This window comes from Mustela putorius, unplaced genomic scaffold (assembly GCF_011764305.1).
Source record: "Mustela putorius furo isolate JIRA1106 unplaced genomic scaffold, ASM1176430v1.1 tig00003987_pilon_pilon_pilon, whole genome shotgun sequence".
Classification (NCBI taxonomy): Eukaryota; Metazoa; Chordata; class Mammalia; order Carnivora; family Mustelidae; genus Mustela; species Mustela putorius.
In genome coordinates, this window is record NW_025422126.1 from 15,575,667 (window position 1) to 15,582,158 (window position 6,492).

A 6,492-nucleotide genomic window follows, 5' to 3' on the forward strand; every position below is an offset into this window, starting at 1 on the left:
AAGCTTACCTTTCACAGAAAAGTTTTCCTAGTAACATCAATCTGCAATGACCCCATGTTTCTCAGAATTCCTATAACATTTTGGTCTAGCCTTCAAAATTTAGCCCTTGATTATATCCTATCTTGTCCTTGTATGTATATAAATGTTACCTTCCCAGTTGCTTAACCTCCTTAAGGGTATGAACTTTGTTTCTAGTAACATCCATCTGTATATACCCATGTAAATTAAACATGTCATAAATACTTTATTAATTATTAATTATGCAATTGTAATAGCTGGAATACTTGCATTCTTTATGTAAATGGGTCCTGTAAGCAAGTAAGTACATACATAGTAGAACTTAGTGTCTAAGAATCTAACATGCACTGCTTGCACTAGTTAAGACTTATTTGAAGGTGCATGACATGCAGTAATGTATTTGTTTTACTGGAGCACCTGCTTTGAGGCTGTAAGTGGCAGTAAGCGCTTACCTACTGAGTGAGCCTCGTGTATGCCAATAGCAACATCTCAGTGTAGCTTTGCTGTTCTCTATCCATAGCCTCATAAGTAGATACTATCATCAAGTATCCAAATGAAAAAAAAAATCACTTAAGTGTTTAAGATATATCATTGTACTTTAAAAAGAAAATTAGATACCATAATTATATTCTTTAATTTGGGTTCTTAAAGTACTCAAATTATATCCCAGAATAATAATGGCTCATTATACTCATTAAAGACCAAATCAAATCTTTATTAAACCCAAGAATAAAGAAATGCCACAGTCCTATCTCACCAAATTTATTATAATATTCACAAACTACATTACTCTCCTTAGTAGCCAAGTATCTAATCATTTTGAATATGTTCTCAAACTTTAGCATGCCTCAGAATCACCTGGAAGTTTTAGTAAAACACTATTTGCTGAGCCCTACTTCCTGAGTTTCTGATTCAGTAGGTTTGGAGTAAGGCCCAAGAATTTACAATGTTAGCAAGTTTCCACGTGATGCTGATGCTGCTGGTCCAAAAACCACACTCTGAGAACATCTCCTTTGGAGGATTAGAGCCAAGTTTTCCCAAATTCATAATAACTATGTGGACTTTCACATTCACTATAATCTATTAAAAAAATCCTATGACTACCTTATGATCTGCTGGTAAAAATTATACATGATGATGAATGATTAAGACCAAAATAGCCATGATGTTTTCAAATAAATGTTATTTGAAATAAAATATTAAATTGAAATTACTGTATTGGAAAAATATGTGGGGCTTTTTTACTCAAAGTAAATGTGATAAAACTTTTAAATACATTGATTTTAGAGCACTTCCCAGCATTACATTTAAATAATTACCTAATCACATAGCTAATATATCTTTTGCCCACTTGAGTTCTCTCACTTCTCCATAAGGGCAAGGACTATCCTCTCCTCTATAGTTTACCGTTATATCCCCATTTCCTGGCACAATGTCTAATACATACCAGATATTTTTAAAATAATTACTGAGTAAATGAACAAGGAAAATGTTGTATTGAAGGTCTACTATTATTAAGGCCCATATACTGGGGGTATCGAAAGGCAATACAACAAATGTTTTATAGTAATCTGAAAAAACCCTGTGAGACATAATAAAAGGACTGGCTAAAGCTGCTACCAGATAGGGATATGAGAGAAGGCTTCAACAAGGAGGTGGTAATTATCAATTCAGTAGTATATCTCCTTTATATCCCAATATTCAATATATTCCAATATATATTCTATCTACTATATCACCCCTATGAGTCCATAGGGTTCTACATTAAAATTTATGGAAATGAAAGTATTCTACTCTAACGCAAAGTCTGACATGCAAGGGATATACATTTTTCTAAGATTTTACTGCTGGCAAGGTTTTAAGGAAAATACCACTTTACTGACCATTCTGTCCTAAATCTTTCCCCAAAAGTCCCCCTCAAACACTGCAGTGAAACAAAAGGAAATATGAAAAGAACCCAGATGTCCATGACAGATGAATGGAAAAAGAAGTTGTAGTATACAGGAGGAATTTAAGAAATAAAATAGAGGATTATAGGGGAAGTGGGGGGAATAAACTAAGAAAAAATCAGAGAGGGAGACAAACCATAAGAGACTCTTAATCATAGGAAACAAACTAAAAGTTGCTGAAGGGTGGGGCTAGAGGGATGAGGTAATTGGGTGATGGGCATTAAGGAGGGCACGTGATGGGACACCTGGGTGGCTCAGTGGGTTAAAGCCTCTGCTTTCAGTTCAGGTCATGATCTCAGGGTCCTGAGATCGAGTCCGGCATCAGGCTCTCTGCTCAGCACAGAGCCTGCTTCTCCCTCCTCTCGGCCTGCTGCTTTGCCTACTTGTGATCTCTTTCTCTGTCAAATAAATAAATAAAATCTTTAAAAAAAAAAAAAAAAGGAGGGCACGTGATGTAATGAGCACTGGGTGTTATATAAGACTGATGAATCACTGACCTCTACCTCTGAAACTAATAATATACTCCATTTTAATTAATTGAATTTAAAAAATAAATTTTAAAAAAGAAATAAAAGGAAATGAAATCAGAAACAAGATTAACAAGATTTTTGAAAGGAGTTCAAACTCATTAATATATACATAGTTCTGTCCACAATTGTATAAGAATAAAGAATAAAAATAAAGGGCGCCTGGGTGGCTCAGTTGGTTGAGTGACTGCCTTCAGCTCAGGTCATGATCCTGGGGTCCAGGGATCGAGTCCCTCATCTGGGTCCCTGCTTCAGTAGGAGGTCTGCTTCTCCCTCTGACCTTCCCCCCTCATGCTCACTCTCTGTCTCTCTCTCTCGAATAAGTAAAATCTTTTTTTAAAAAGATAATAAAAATTCAATAAGGTATAAAAACAAAGAACATTTGTGGTATATATCTGAAAATGAGCTGGCCCATTATATTATTAAAATAATTTTTACAAATATTATGGTGGTAATACAAATCTTTAACTATTCAAAGGAGATCTGGAAGAGAAGTTTCAAAATAATAAAAACATTTCCATCTTGCTTCTTCATTACCTAAATGAAGAATAATAACCAGCGTATCTTGAAAATCTAAATGTTTTAGCCATACTAAATAAGACAGAGCTAAATTATTTTGTAAAATACCACAGAATTCCAATTCACTTATATTCAAAATCTGTACTACTAATAATGTAATATAATGTAATTATCCATTGGACAAAATTTTTCCTTAGTTTCACCACAAGATGTCACCCTAAGCCCAACATCGAAATGTGCATTGCTATTTTAGGTATTTTTCCCTTTTTTGTATATTGATGAACATTAATTACTAACTTTTTAAAAGTTAAGTGTCTTCTTTCACTGTCAGTTGTTGATAAATGGGAAATTAAAGCAAAGGATACAGAAACTGTAGGAGGAAAGAGGGAGAAAGTTAACTAAAGTATTCACCATTCTGTTTATCATACATCCTGCTATTTACCATAAGAGGAATGTGTCTTACCATAAAATTTTATATTCTTCTTTTACTTTATTTTTAAATTTTAAAGAATGAACATATATTATTTTTGTAATCAGGTAAAGTTCTATTTTAAAAACTAAAAACACAATATCTTTGTCATCACTTTCTACCCTACTATTACAGAACTCATTTATAAAATGCTTTAATGCACTATAATAATGGTCAAAATTACATAGACAGAATTCTTCCCTCACAGATTACACAACTAAGACATAACAGTGTTTGGGATTTTTTTTAAGCAATATGATGGAAGGATCACTGAAAGACGCTGTGTTAATTTTTGAAGTGATGCTTTTCATCTGTCAAGAGAAGGGTTGGTTGCCGAGTGATAAGTAAATATTACAGTATATCTTTCAATAATAATATTTTACTTTACTATGTATTTCTACTGGTTTTTCTGCATTATGACTCCCTTCTATTTCTAGTCAACTGAGATTCATGAAAGGTGTTACTTCAATATACTGGCTATCTGAATATCAGAACAATGGGTAAAGCCACTATGTTCCATTACTTGTAACAGAAAAAAGGGCAGGTGGTGGGGTAGGAGGTAGTTGGTCCAAATAGGAAGTTGTAGACCATAAATAATACTCTATTTATCAATAGCTTTCTGCTTATCTTTTTATAATAATATAATCCCTTCCAGGATGCAAAGGGCTATATAGCTTTTCTTCTTTTGAGGGCTTAAAGAAAAACAGTGAGAACACTCAAACATTCAACAATAATAAATTAGTTATCAGTAGTTAGCAACACACATGGAATTGAAATGAAAATTATGTTTTGTTGTATAATGTTGCTCCATTCTTTGTGGTCTGGTTTATTCCAAAATGACTTCTAAAGACCAGCCAGAGCAAATCTATCCATTCAAAGCTGGACACCAGGATTACTTATATAACAGCTTTTTACAGATTATTGTTGCCTTTCATCTTGTTAGAGAAATTCAAACTATGCTATAGGCTTTTTGCCAAGATATTTATAATTCACCCAAAACAATAGCAAAATGCAATTCTCTGTCATTCATTTGCCCTTTTATTTCCCATGTAATGATATTGTGATACCAAATGGCAACATTACCGAAATATAGTAAAATTATCTAAAGCATCAACAATGTTCTTCCTAAATCAAGCTCTCAGAAATTCAAGCTCTCAAAAGACTTGGTCAGTCTCAACTAAGCATATCACACAAATCTACTCAGAGATACTGCCATTCAGTTAACAGCCTTTACTAATTATCAACTAGATGAAACCATTATCTTTTAATTGAGAAACTTGGGGCTTAAAAATGTTCTCTAAAATACTATTCTCTAATGACAGGATTTATTTAAATTCTGTAAGACTCCATTTAGAGTTGTTTTTATTTAATACCAACTAAGATGATTATAGTTATTTGTGTCATTAAATCTTACCAGCCATAGAAAAATATTTTAAAGAAATTAATCCATGGGCAAAACAATCCTTTAAAGCATTTTACTTCTATTTTTATTCAACAGATGAATTTTAAATTTTCAAAATTTAATGGTTTTTTTATAGTCACACCCTAAGGTTGGAGTTTTTGTCAACAAGTGTCGACATAATAAAACCATAGATAAAATATTTTCAAAATTAATCCTCATAAGTTCCCATTTTTATATTTTATATATAAACCACCAGACCTGAGAAAGTAATAATGTGTAGTAGACTCAGTTAATCTTTTAAACGTAGTTAAAAAAAAAAAAGTACTGTTTAAGTTTAGTAAACTATAGTATAATTGAATGGGTTTTTTTTAATTGTTTAGTTGATTTTTTGTTGAGGGGAGGTATTTGTTTATATCTTTTGCTAGTTTATTTTGACTAACAAAATATTATGTGAAGAATTAGATTATCTGCATAAATACAAAAGATACATATAAAAAGACACAGATACATAAGCTAAATCCTTGAATTTCTTCACAATTTTTAATATGAGAGATTAAACTAAGCTTGACATTATATGGTGAAATTTACGACAAACTGACTAAAATTCCAAAGCATTGAGATTTTTTTTTTAAGATTTTTTTTTTTTTTAATTTGAGAGAGAGAGAGAAAGTGAGAGAAAACATGAGAGGGGAGAAGGTGAACCAGAAGAAGAAGACTCCCCGCGGAGCTGGGAGCTTGACTCAGGACTCACTCCCAGTTCTCCAGGATCATGACCATAGCCAAAGGCAGTCGCTTAACCAATTGAGCCACTCCAGGCACCCCAGAGCACTGAGATTCTCACCAACAAACTTTTCAATATGGATCATAAACCTTCACAAGAGAAGCAAAACATGAAAGGAATATTTTAATTTTGTTTTAAGAGGAGAGTAAAAGTAGAACTATGATTCTGAACAGAAATGGCCCATTGTTTTTTGTGCTAGCCAATTCCTTCTCTAAAGGAAGGCATTTGTCTTCAATTTTTTTACCATAGACTGTTCAGGTTTATTCCTGTGTAAACTTTTTCCTATATAAAACATTCCTTCAATATTTATTTATTTAAAGATTTTATTTCTAAAGATTTATTTCCCTGCACACAAGTACAGGGAGCAGCAGGCAGAGGGAGAGCAAGAGGGAGAAGCAGGCTGCCGGCTAAGCAGAGAGCCCAGTGTGGAGCTCAATCCAAGAACCCTGGGGTTATGACCTGAGCTGAAGGCAGACACTTAACTGAGCCACCCAAGTACCCCTCAATATTTATATTTTTAATAACCTACACTTTTTTTTCTATTTCATCACAGTTCTTCTTTAGGTTAGCCTTAAGTAAGAAAAAAAAAAATCATTCCACCAACAAGGAAAATTATTCCAGTTTTTAATTTAGTTAACATTAGGTCATTACTCAAACTGTTAAGCACATTCTGACCATTAAGATGATAAATAAATTTGTAATACATACCTAGCAAAGCTTGGAATAAGCTGCTCTTAAAGATACCCATCACCTTTTTAACAGCATTTTTCAACTGTTGTTCCTCTGGTTTCCTTAATTTTTTGCAGTATTCTTCCAGTAATGATAAA